The following is a 13399-nucleotide window of genomic DNA, read 5'->3' as shown; positions in this document are numbered from 1 at the left end:
CGAACACGCACGGGCCGTTCCTGCACCCCGTACGCCACGGTTCCGTTTAAATCCGTCCAAAGCTAAATTAACGTTACCCGCCTGCCTCCTCCGGTACCTCCGCAGGGGCACCGGCGGCAGGCGAGGCCTAGTTTCCCCCCTGCCCCCGGGCCTCCTCGCGCCGGTCGGGCCGCCGCAGGGCGAGACCGGCTCCACGGACCGGTCGGGAGGAGCTGCCCCGCCTTGACCGGGTTGGGGGAAGCTGCCGCGCATGCGCCCCCGCAGCCCTTCGGTGCGGGCTTCCTTCTCGTCTTCCGCTTTTTTTTGTGCATGCGCAGAGGCGGGTCGCTGTCCTCGTGCCGCCCGTGCGCCGTGACGTCGGTCCGCGGTGACGTCTTGCCCTCCCTCCCCTGCCTCCTGCCGCCGGCGGCGCGGCCGACGTCACGAGTTTCGGCGGAGCGGGAGGCGGAGCTTTCGGTTGGCAGCAGAAGCGGCGGCGGCCGCCGGCGCCTTACGCCTGACGGGACACCCCCCCCCCCCCCCCCTTTCTTCCCCCATACCTCTTCCCGGCCCGGCCCCGCCGCCGCGCCAGCTCTCTGGGGGACCTTCCCCGCTCCCCTCCTCACGGGCCCGCCTCCGCGCCGGCCTTGGTGCCTCCTGTCACCGTCCCCGCCGTGCTCCGGCGCGGGCAGGCCCCGGGCCCCTTCCCCCCCCGCTCCTTCGGGGGGGGGGTGGGCTCCTCTCCGGAAACCTGGCCGCTCCCTCCGCGCCGCCTGCCCAGCCGGGCCTGCGCCCGCCGCCGCCGGGCAGCGCGGGGGGTCCCTGGCGGTCGCCCGGCCTCCGCTGTGACACAGGTCGGTGCCGGCGGGAGGGAAGGGGGAGCGGGGACGGGGACGGGGGCACGGCTCTCGGTCGCCTGGATGCATGCGTGTTTCGGGAGGAGGGTTTGTCGGTGTCCCTTGGAGGGGGACGCTTGGGGCAGCTTCGGCATCCAGGGGGTGCCCGGCCTCGGGGGGCGGGAGGGGGGGAAGCACGAACCGCACCGCTGGGAGCCCCGTCCCTCTGGGGCTGGAGGGACGCGGCTGTGTCGTTATTTGAGGTGCTGCGGGGGACACGGACACACACACACCCCCCCCCGCCCCCCCCTTGTTAGTTATTTACGTTGCAACTGCAGAATCATAAGGATTTTCCGGGCTCTACAAATATTTCCCTGTCACCGTAAACCTTCCTGCGATTGCCTGCTGGTGCTGTGGTCTCTCGTCGTTAAAATGCTCTGCAGTGATAGCAGTGCTGTGAATTGGGTATGTAGGTCAGATTCAGCGAGATATTTTTGTCGGGGGAAAAAGTGAATGTTAGATGATTATTTTTTTTTCCCCCGATTGCTTTTGAGGTGCATTGCAGCACCCACGAGGCTGTTGGTTGTTTTGTTGTTGGTTTTTTTTTGTTGTTTTTTTTTTTTTTTTCCTGGCTTCCTTTCTTGCTTCATAAATCTCTGGTTTTAGTTTTTGGCTGTGGAATTAGTGAAGATCAAAGCATTAAATAAGCTGAGCACTTCTAAGCTGTATTGTAGCGTGAAGTGTCCTCTAAAAGGGTGGTAAAAGATAATAGAAGCATGTCTTGAAATAAAGGGGATTTCTAGTCCATGCAGAAAATGTTGCTCAGCTATAACATTTCTTTGAACAATGCAGCACGTTGCAGAGCGTAAGAGGCCTTCAGAAATGTGTTGCTATGTATATGACAGACGTATTTGCAGAATGAATGTCTACATGCTTGTCTTGCACAACATCTTGGATTCTCTTGTGGCATAGCACTTATTAGCAGAATACCCTAGAAAGCGTTCTTTCCTATGGAATTCACTTATGGATAGTTTTAAGGGAATGGGGAACGATGAGTTAGTACTTATGCTACACTGAAAAACCTTAGAAGAATTTTCTTGGTGGTTTTGGTGTGTTGTTTTTTTTTTTTTCCCCTACCTTATGGTTAAACCCTTCGCTGTCATTTGAAAATAACAGAAATAGCATATGAGGAAATTTTACTTTCATGTAGGCCTTTGCTTACAGTGGCTTTTTAAGTAACTACTTTCCTCAGAAATACATTAAAAAATGAGAACTTGGTCTAATTCCTTTTTTCTTTATGCTTTGTGTTCTGTCATGATTGCCATTGAAATGTGTTGAACCTGAATATTGATTCAGATAATGAGACTGTATATAATTAATTTGATTTTTTCAAGGTTTTATTGTATTTTGATAAAGCAGAATAGCAAGGTAATGTTTGTCAAATTGACTTACTGCTGGAGAAAAATCTGTGTACAGTTTGTCTTGATGAACGCTGTCAGTGGTTTACCTGACACTAATGGAAGACTATGGTGAAGAAAACAGATGTTTCTCAATTGCTTGTCTTGGCTTGCTGAGATTTCTAAACTGACAGAGGAAACTTTTTGTAAGATAACTGTGGCATTTAGTAATCTAGAGAGCTTTTATAGTATATGTGAGTAGGTAGATATCTGCGACAGGTAGACTTTATGAATGCAGTGTAACAAGAGCATTATCTTATTGTTTGATGTCATGGTAGGGAAGCTCTTTTTTTTTTTTTTTTTTTTTTTTTTTGCTTTATGTTGATAAAACTCTAGATAGTTTGTGGTAAAAATAAATAATTTTTCAAATTTAGTCATAGACCCATCAGTGGTTTTCTTTGATTTGGTTCTTAGGAAAGCTAGTCAATGTGCAGGCTTGTGGAATTTAAAGCTGGTTGAGGCTAAATGCAGAAGACTTACTGTTTTATTTTAAAACTTTCTTCTTGCGAAAGCAGGAAAGTTGGTCATGCTGTAAATTTAATTCACATTTATAGTTTCTACTTTACATTCTTTTCTTACAATTTTCTAAAATAGTGTTAATATTTAGATACAAATTGGAATTACTGTTTTTTTTAAAACCTTGTTGTTGTTGATACATATTTATGGAGAACTTATTGAAAAAAGCTTTGCATACTAGCAGTCTTAATTTTCATTTTTTGCTTTTCATCTGTATTTTCTTTACTGCAGGCAGACTTTTTACATCAGCAAACTAAGTCAAAAGTAATGAACAACATGTAATTTATTTTTGTGACAGATTGTTCAGTGGCTCTCTAACTGAGCATTCTCTGAACTGAAAATAACATTTGCTTATGAAAGGCAACCTGAGAATAATAAGAGTGATTTTCCTTCATTGATTTCCCCTCTCCTACTAAACACACAGCCAAAGGTGTTCTGATCTATCGAGAGGTACACATTTGGTTTGGAGTAATAAACACATTTTCTAATAATTTCTTTTTAGATCTTTGCTGTTAACATTATCCTCTCTTTAGATTACTATTTGGAGAAAAATAAAAGGATTATGAAAGTGTCACTGATCAGTGTAATTCAGTATATCTTGTTACTTTTGCAGAGCTCACTTTCATACATATAACATACTAATGTAAATACATATATTGACTAGTAACTCTACCTAGGTTTGTCTAATTAGCAAACAATTAAGTTTGCTGTCCTGAAAGTTTAATTTCTAAATTTAAGCTTTTAAAATTCTGAAGTAGAACTGAAACAGTATTAAATTTAAAAAAAAAAAAAAAATCAGTGAATTCTAATAAACACACTAATTTTAATGTGGGAGAGAAGGAAAAAAAATTACAGAACAAATACTGCATTTGCTATTTTAATATTCTGGTATTTTGTAGTACTAAGGAATAGGTCAAAATAGATCATGCATGCTATAATTGCACATATCTTGCAAACTAACATTGTAAGCATAATTGGGCAGTGGGAACGTGTTCCAAATGCAGTGCATTAGTTGTGATTCTCACTTCTGGATCTTAGCATGAGATCTTGATTTAGTAATACAGTAATAGCGACAGATGCAGTTTATGGCTCTGTTAACCTAATTTCTTAGACTAAACATGCTCACTTGCAGTTTTTTTCTGAGATGTTTTTAATATATTCACCTTAAGTGTATTTTTTGAGGAGCTGCAGAAGGTTTGGTGACAATGAGTGAAGGAAAAATGGAGTTCTGTGTTAAGATATTGCACTGATTTCCATCTGTGGGAACCACTGCTCTAGGGACACTTGACCCACAAATACACATATGACAGTTTAGGGCCCATCTTAATGAGGTCATTTGAAGTTGGACTTACCCCTGCTTTGGCCTTGCTCAAGTATCTGCAGCGTGCTTTAAAAACTGAGAGTTGGGAATTGCTAATGTAGGGAGGCCTGTAAAGACGTGACTTCTTCCTGTCCGTTTGCAGTCTTGTACTTATGTTTACTTCTATATCTCAAATTGTGGCACGTTTTTGAAATTATACCAGAAAGCTGTAACCTAGTTTATCACATGAGAGGAAAGTAATTTTCTTTAGGCCAAAGGTTTTTCTCTTTGCCATAGCTTTGTTTTCAGCTATTTTTTCATTGAGTCCTTCACTATTTTTTCCTCACTTGCTTCTTTTCCTGTATTTCTGTTCAGTCATTTATCCACTTCTGTGGATTATCTGCAGCAGTAAAAGATGCAGCTTTTGTGTTCCTGAGATGTTTTGTGCTAAGTACACTAACAGTGCGACAATAGCAATGTAATGAAATTCAAATGATTCAGATCTTGATGATGCAAAGACTGTACTTTTGAAGCTCAGGTATGATGACACTGATAAACAGTTCTCATTTGGATGAATTAAGAAATTATAGAAGTGTAAGAAGGGAAGGGATTTCACGAGATCAATCCTTACTCTGAGGTAGAAGCAAATACACTGAAATTAAGTCTAACAGGCATTTGTCTGATCTGTTGTTAAAAACCTCAAAAGCAGGGAATACCACACCTCTTCACTGGTCTATTTATAGCTAGTACATAACTATCATTATAGTTGGGAGGCTTTTCTTAATATTTAACTTAAATCTCTGTCTTGGTGCTAGTTAAGCCAGTTAGTTCTTGTCCAACTATTATTACTCATGCAGATAATGATTTCTGTACTCTTTGCACCAACCGTTTGCATACGTGAAGACTGTTCCACTGTCTCCTTTCATTTCAGACTTCTCTTTGCTGAACTGGGCAAACAGGCCTTTTCTTCACAGGTCGTGTTTTCTCAGGATTTTTGTTGTTGTTGTTAACCCTCACTGGACTATGTGATTTGTTTGTACCTTTTTCAGAGTTCCCCAGACAAATTCTTCCAGCAACAGAATAATTAACTTTAAGTTGCAGCAGAGGTAACATGACGGCCTTATTAAAATGTCATTCTAGGGTGTGTGTGTGCAGGTATGGTTGGTTGTTGTTTTGGTTTGGGTTTGGGTTTCTTTTCCAACAACATCAGATTCTTGGCTCCTGTGTTTGTTAACACAGGAGCTTGCATTTGTGTTTGTTAAATCAGTTACCTCTTTCTTAATATCTATGAATCTGAGTTATCTTTCTGAAGAATAGAACCTTATACTGTATTGAATTCAGTCTTTACTTCAGGTTAGTTTTCTTATATTAAGCATTTCTACATTCAACAGGATCACTGTTCAATAAGTTGTTCTACGGGGAAATTATGCAGTTTCTGCTCTTCCACATCGAAGTCCCAGCATACACAATCCCTGTGTCTTTTGAACATGAGCCCGCCCTACAACAGGCAACTTGATTGAGAACAAGTTCTCCTAGGGTTAGATGCAGCTTCTATTGGTAAAAGTGTGTCTTTACCAGTCTATTTTATACGTGTGCTGTCTTTGAAGTAAATCGTATTGCTAAGATATAACTTCTGTCAACGTAACTGTACCTGAAGAAGGCTTTTGCCGCTTTGAGATGTTATACGGTCCAATGACATAGGAGAAATTTTTATCCTATAAGCTTGCTTTATTGGAAGAATTGCAGAACCAGCTATGAAACAGATGTGTTCAACATGTTCCCTGGCTTTACTCCATTTTATCTGACTTATGTAAATTATTTTATCCATAATTTTTGAGACTAAATCACAGATGGGACAAATTGCACGATTCTTTCAGCATTGCTGCCTTCACAAAAAACAAAACAGACACTGATAATGATTATTAAAGAAGGCCTTTAGGTTCTTGCAGCAAGAAGTATTCAAGTAGTCAGCGTTGATTACCTCTTACCTATCCTCAAAATTATTTTAAAATAATTTAGACAAGAGTTCTGTAAATGCCAACAGTTTGAATGCCATGTTACCAAAACAATAACAATGGGAACTATAGTCTCACCTTTGAACAAAGATTTGAAAACTATGAAAACTAGAAAACATCTGGATCAAGCTGCTGTTTGAATTAAGAAAAAAAAAAAAGGAAAAGAGAACTGAAATATCGACACAAGCAGTAATTAAACTTCTAAAGAAAATAAGACGTGCTATTGAAGAACATGAGAATTGTCACCCTAAATATTTTTTTGAATCTTAACTGCTGAAAACTGATTGGTAAAGCTCAACCTGTATTTAATTGTTGTTTTGTCACACTGTGTGTATTTTTAGCAGTGCCACAATTATTGTAACTCCATCATGAGTCTGTTTTTTTTTGTTGTTGTTGTTTTTTTCAATAAAAATCAATTGCAATGGCAAACCCCCAAACCTTCAAACACTCTTTTGTTTTTTCCATAATGGCTTGATGAAAACTACATGGGTATAAAGTAGTAGTTAGAAAAACATTTCTTGCACTGCTGGTAACAGTAAGTGCAGTATCTTCAGGCAGGGATGAGGTGGATAGCATAATGAATTACTTTTTAAGCTGCTGCAGCAAGTTTCTTTAGAGAGTATCTGTTAAGGCTCTGTGTCTGTGATATTGGCACTGTCATGAATACCAAACGAGACTCTCAAATTAAAATTTAAATGTTATTGGTGAAGTGGCTGACAAGTTTTAGGCAAAATCTTGATCCATAATGAAATCAGACAAAAGATAATCCAGTATTCTTCTTCCAATGGTAAGCATGAATGAATGCTTAGGGAAGAGTGAGAACAGGGGAAGCTTATAATACTTAGCTTGAATATTCGTCTGATCCCTAACTATTTTTGGTAAAGGTTTGTTCCAAATCTGATGTGGGTTTTGTGTAGCAAGCAGCCTTTGGATTTTTATCCTCGAACTTGGCCAGTTGTGTTTTGGGTTTTTTTGCATGCAGCTAAATGTCTGGCATCAAAATATCCTTTGGTAAGAAATTCTACAGGTAGACTATTTGTTATGTTAAAATCTACCTTCTTTCTTTGAACTTAGTTTGTATTGGTTTCCTTTGGTGCCACATTTCTTTTGGAAGAGAGTAAACAATCCATCTCTGTCCAGTATAATAATCCATCTCTCTGTTCCTCATATGATTTTGTAGCCCTTTATCACTTTCTTGCTCCACTCAAATATTTCTGAAACCAGAGAGTCCTAACTTGCCTATTTGTTTTCTGCTGTAGGACCCATTCTGTACTTTCGATAATACTTTTTGCTCTTCTCAAATGACTGTATTCTGCTACGTCCTCTTTTGGAGCTGAGGGCCCTAGGACTGCAAGTGGAATTCAGGATGGGCAGAGAGTGATCTGTTTTGGACTGATAATTTTCGTAATAATTCCTAACATTGGCTTTAATTTCTGAGTGCTGACAGTACTCGGTGCAAAGCCCATTGGTTTGTTATATGCAAACTTAGAACTGCTTCTCTCCCTTCTCTCTTCCACCCCCCAGCTTGCATCACTTTAATTCTGTCTGTCGTCTGCTTTATTGCTCAGTCAACATAATATAGTATTGATAGGCACAACAGGGTCGGAAAACTTTTCACCTTGTTCCTGTTTCTTGGATAATTTAGAATATGTTGAACAACACATTCTTGCGGAAGCCCACTGGTATCCTCCTTCCTTATGAGAACGCCAACTGTTCTCTGTCCTATGTTTTCTGTATTTTACCTAATTTATCATGCAAGGGTCTTTCTGTTTTCTGATGCTGCAACTGCAAGAAAGCCTTTGGTAAGACTTTTCCCGTGCTGGAAATCCAAGTAGACCATGATAGTGACTGAGGTCAGCTCTTTATATGCTTGTTCAGAGTGCAGTGAAGATCTCTTTTTGGAACAGCTGTATCTACTCTTCCCTGCTTTATCATTATTATCCATACGTCTGTTATTTCTAGTCTATTTCTAATAGGTCACACTTAACTGTTTGCAGTTCCCTGGAATCTCTGCAATACACGTGCCATCTTTTAAAAAAACCTTTTGAAAAGTTCCAAATCTGTGCAGTGGCCAAGAGGAGTGGTTCCAGCATAAGTTCTTGCTCCTTTGTTTGTGTTGGTGTTGATGCTGTAGAAGTATGAGATCGGTTAGATGGGCTGATGGTTAATTAAAACGTAAAATAAATATTTTCAGCTGGATCATCTTTTTGCTCTAGAACTCCTGCTTGTCATTGAGGTTCAGCTGGAAAGCAGCAGTATCTGTAGACAATCAGGACTGTTCCTTTGGCAGAAATGCAACCTTAGCAGTGCAACTGTAGTCTTATAGATGATGACGACATGTGGGCACGTACCTAGTAATCCTTCCGCTGGTATATACTCCCAACTTTTGAGTCTGTAGTTAATTTACTTTATGAACAGTATTTATTAGGCTCTTACATTTTTATCAGTTGAGGGACAAGTATAATTATGTAGCGTCATAGGTGTAATTGGAATGATTTGGTACCCTCTGCTACAGCGTGACCTGTGGGGGATGCAAGAAGGAAATCTTATGATGATACTTTTTCTTGGTGTCTTTGCATTTGATTCTTGAGTGTTTTGACAAAACTAGGTTTTTATTGTTACTTTTTGGTTTAAATGTTATGATGAGGGATTGAGTTGAATTACATTTGTTTTTCTGGTTTGCAGGAAGCTAAATATTATTACCAAAGCACAAAGTGAAAAAGAGCTTGCGTACTTGGTAGCTTAGCAATATCTTAATGTGTTGGCTTATGTGGGTCATCCAATTTAAAAACATTGCCTACTGAATATGGATAAAAACTTAGTTTGTCTGTTTAGACCTGCTCTGTGAGACCTGCTGTCTACAAAAATGATGCACAATCATATTATACCTGTGTTAAAAAAAATCTGTGGATTTTGCATAGTATGTGTTACCACTGTATGCAAGGTTCTCTCAGTTTCCATTGATGTATGTTACATACATACTCGTCTATCCTGTCAGTGGTGTTATTGGTCCCTCTGTTTGTACAGTTCCAAGCATGAGAGGTTTGAGTCTATCCATACCTGTGGCTCCCTGGTCAAATTTATTGCTCGTTGTTGTTGTTATTGAATGTTTTAATCTTGGAGATTGATTCAAGAGTGTGTTTTCTGTGCTGTGTTGGAAATTTGTATGGTTCATTAATGTTTTATCTTACTTAAATATTCCATGTTAGTGTATTATGACATCATTTTGCATTTTATGTTCTTATGATTAATTATAGGAATAATGGAAGAAATGTCTGACTGAATGTACAGAGCTAATTCGAGTTATGATGGGGAGAGAGCGCACGGGGTGTTGAACTAGGAAGACTGGAGTGTGAACCAGGAAAAGCTTTTTAGGCAGAAGATCCAGGTGATGGTGTGTTAATGTGGTGGGAAAATTTGGGGGCAAGGTGGCGGGAGAAGATGAGAAAAATCATAGTTTTATTATCGTACTCGGGATTTCCTCATTATATCTCTGCCTTATATAGTATACACGAAGAACAGTGCTTTGAGGAATGACTAAGTATACAACAAAGACTGTTCACTGAGGATTCCTCCTTGATTTGTTGCAAAATTTGGAAGATGTATAGCAAATGAGACTGAGATGTTTTCACAGTGAAGACATGAAAATGTCCTTAGAGAATTAGATTCTGTCCTTGCTGATGTCACAGCAAGATGCCAGGCAGATCACGTTAATCAGAAAGGTTCATATGTATTATTGTGTTCAGTTTTTTTGGTACTTGATTTGAAATTATAGTAGTGTGAGTTTTAATCATGACTAAAACAGCTGCAACTGTAAAATCAGTGAGTTCTGCTCTGAATGGAAGATGCCGTTAAATGTGATGGTTACAATGAAGAAAAACAGTTTCTCAGTTTTAGCACCTGAAGATAGGTATTAAAACTAGGTGTAGAAATGGAGAACAGGTTTATTTTTTGGTTTATATCCTGAAATAATTGTCTTTCAACCCGTCATGGTCACAGAACTGGAAAATGAACTGAAAAGGACAGAACTAGTTACTGAAGTTTAAGGATGTGCTTTCTTCTGTATGCTCTCAAAAGCAAAATCTGACTGACGATGTCTATGTAATTTTTCTCATACATGAATTGAAATGTTCCATTTGTTTACAATACCCAGCTTCTCCTGGAAGCCTGCTTTTTATCTCATATTTTTGCTTAAAGAGTAACGTTCATAGGATTATAGCGGTTTAGGTTTACTTTTCTAGTGAATGGTTACTCTTAAACTTAATTTATTTGTCTCTGGTTGTATCATGGTCTTCCATTCTTGCAGTTGTGAAGATTGCAGGAATCGCCAACACCAGTAGCTCTTGTAAGAGTAAGTTTGCTTGCTGTCTTTTGGCTCAACTGGTGATCTTGAATTCTGTCACAGGGAAGAGAGATATACTGTATTCTTTGAAGGTATGTGCTGTGAGCTGTCTGTGATACACAGAAAGTTTTCCTCCTGTAGGATCTTGGATAGGGGTCATGCAGTTACATTTGTAGTAGGAAATGGTTTTCATTGCAACACCTTTAGCCCTTCTTTACAAGAATTTTGATTAGCCAGTAATAAGTTTGGAGTAAAACGAACATTGATGCCACTCATGACAGCTTCAGCAGAAGGCCTCCAAATGGCAGCAGCGGGTGCTGAGCCGAGAGCACTGCTGAGATTTTTAGAAGGAGAAACAGAAGCACCTAAATCAGATTATAACACTCAGGGTAGTGCATGTTTCGTGGGATTGTAACGGTTAGCGTTTCATGTAGCTGTTTTGTTTGAGAAGCCTTTTATGGGGTTACTCAGGTCGTGTAAGATAGTAAATCAGGCAAAAGTTACAAACATCCCAGGATTATTTTACTCTTTGTGGGTACTACAATGTTATCTCAATGTACTGAGTAAGCCTTGAACATTTTTTGTGATGTGAATAACATTAATTTGTTTGTGTAACATATAGCTTAGTTAATGGTGAGGAATTTGTTCTTCTTAATGTTGTGATGCTCTGAGATTTCCACCATGGGGGTGGTGATAGATTTCCAAGACACCAGAGCGATTTGGAGGCAGTGATGCAGTTGTTTGTAGCTTGGTGAACTGTATCTATTACTTTTTAACATACTTTTGTGAAAAAATCTTATCTTGGATAAGAGGAGAGAAGTATGAGCAGTGGATTTCTAGTCAGTGTGTTCTGTTGCAAAATTGACAACACTAAAATATTTTGCAAGGTGCCACTGTGGCGTCTGTCTTCAAGTTTCAGCTGTTGTGGCCCTTCCTCAATTTAAAATGTGTATGTTTGTTTCATAATTGTTTCTCTTCCTTGAGATCATGAATAGGTCTTAAGAAAGCACTGTGACTTTCAAGGCAAAATTGCTTGATGTATCAGCAAAGTCGTTCTTCATTTAGGTCAAGAAATGAGCTGTCAGAGGGAGCGCTTTGGCTGCTGCAGCAATAACAGATAGAGGAAATGGAGAAGTTCTGTAAAACTTGAATTATGTGAAGAAAGAGATCTTGTTGAAGAAAGTAGATGCTTTTCTGTGTGAGGCCAATTACAGTCTTATCTCTTTTGTGTACTTGAAGTGGAGTGGGTTTATGAAGGGTTAGCCAATAGTGGCTCTTGATGGCATTTGGAAAGAAGAGGTTCATTCAAAGCAGGAAACTTGCATTTAAGTGCCTTGAAATTCTCTAAAATATGCTTATCTCTGCCTATCAAGTGTAAAGGAAGTGTAGGGAGATTAGCTTTCCTAGACTACAGTTACTCTTTGTGAATATTGCTGTAAGTGTTAAGATATTTATCTCAAAAGCATAATTTTGCTATAAACTCATCTTGAACTAAATTATCTGCTACTTTGCATTTTTATGAGAAAAATCATTAAAAACCATGTCCTTGCATTCTCAAACCTTCCAGCACATTTTAACTTTTTCAAGTCAAGATCATTGTTCATCAAGCTGTTAAATGTTATATGACTGTGTCAAATTACGGTTTATAGAACAGCAGAAACTAAAGACTTGATTTGAGTAGGACGAAGTTTTACTTTTGTCACTGGGCATGTTGGATCCTTCAGTTCATTCTGAAGTCTGTTTCTCAAAGCACTTTGAGAGATGAGCTGCGTTTTATGGTGCCAGAAGTGACAGCACTGCTTTTTGAGGTTTTATCCTCCCTCTAACTGGGAGGGTACCATCCATAATTAGAAGCTGCACTTTATGCAAGTCTTTTTGTTTGTTTGTTTTTCTTTTCTTTCTTTTTTTTTATTTTTTATTTAAGATGAACTCTGGAAGGAATACAGCTACTAATCATTCTTTTCAGAAAATAAACAAATACTAAATCGTGTCCCTAGGTGTGCAGATGAGGTAAGTCTGCATGGTCTCGTGTGCTAAATTAGACATAAATTCACTTTTTACCTTGCCAGGAAGATTTTAAAAGTCTTCAGTTTAAGAAATTTCAAGTCTGCACATTGTAGAGATACCTGATACATCTGTAACAGCAATAAAGGTACGGATGCTTCAACGATCCCACACTTGCTGTCTGTAGTCTTTCTGATATTCTGCACTGAACAGCGTATCTGTAGGTTGTGTACAGTCGCAAAATGGCTTCTGCATACGCTGCATTTTTATACACAGAAGGATTGCTTTATCCCTTTAATTTTGTGTTGCACTTACGTTAGATAATTATACACTGATTTAATAATTCTTCTGAATCGTCTTTTGCTGAGACTGTCCAATCTTGCAGCTGCAACTTTCTTCCCAGTTCCCTAAATGATTGTCTTTATGTCAAAATGCATTAAATGCAACAACATTATTAATAAAACACAATACTTAGACTTACATAAAATACAACTTCTAATTATGAGTGGTGCCCTCCTTGTTGCACGGAGGATAAAAGTTCAAAAAGCAGTTCTGTCAGTTTTAGCACCATAAATGCAGCTCATCTCTTAAAAAAAACAATTACTAAACAGCAAAATTTAATATTAAATGGGAGAAAAATCACAATACATAATTATATGTATTTAAAATATTTAACTGGTTTTAAATATATTTTGTTGGACTGTGACTGTTTTTAAACATGATTCAGGTCACTTGCTTAAGCCATTACTTGTATATCTTATTGTGCCTACCTGATCATTGCCAGTCTGTAGGGGGTTGCACTAGGAGTCATGTTCATTGATGTTTTCTGCTAAATAGGAATATGGATCTCAACATATTTTACTTTAATACACCAGCTGGGTTCCCTGTTAGTTAATTGAGACTTTAAAGCGAATAATTAAAATGTCATGTGATATTTAGCCAAATACGTT

The 13399-nt window shown here is 39.2% G+C and overlaps 1 protein-coding gene across 1 annotated transcript in view; it reads left to right on the top strand.

Moving 5' to 3' along the window:
• Positions 1-737: 737 nt before the first annotated feature.
• Positions 738-13399, top strand: part of MAP3K2 (mitogen-activated protein kinase kinase kinase 2) — a 54374-nt gene continuing 41712 nt past the window's right edge. The window contains exon 1 of the mRNA XM_082484632.1: positions 738-833. The gene's annotated coding sequence lies outside the window, so the exon portion shown is untranslated. The remainder of the gene's footprint in view (positions 834-13399) is intronic.

The sequence above is a fragment of the Vanellus vanellus genome, assembly GCF_965231255.1.
Source record: "Vanellus vanellus genome assembly, chromosome: 5".
Taxonomy (NCBI): Eukaryota; Metazoa; Chordata; class Aves; order Charadriiformes; family Charadriidae; genus Vanellus; species Vanellus vanellus.
The sequence above is the reverse complement of the archived record's forward strand: the minus strand, read 5'-3'. Positions and strand labels throughout refer to the sequence as shown.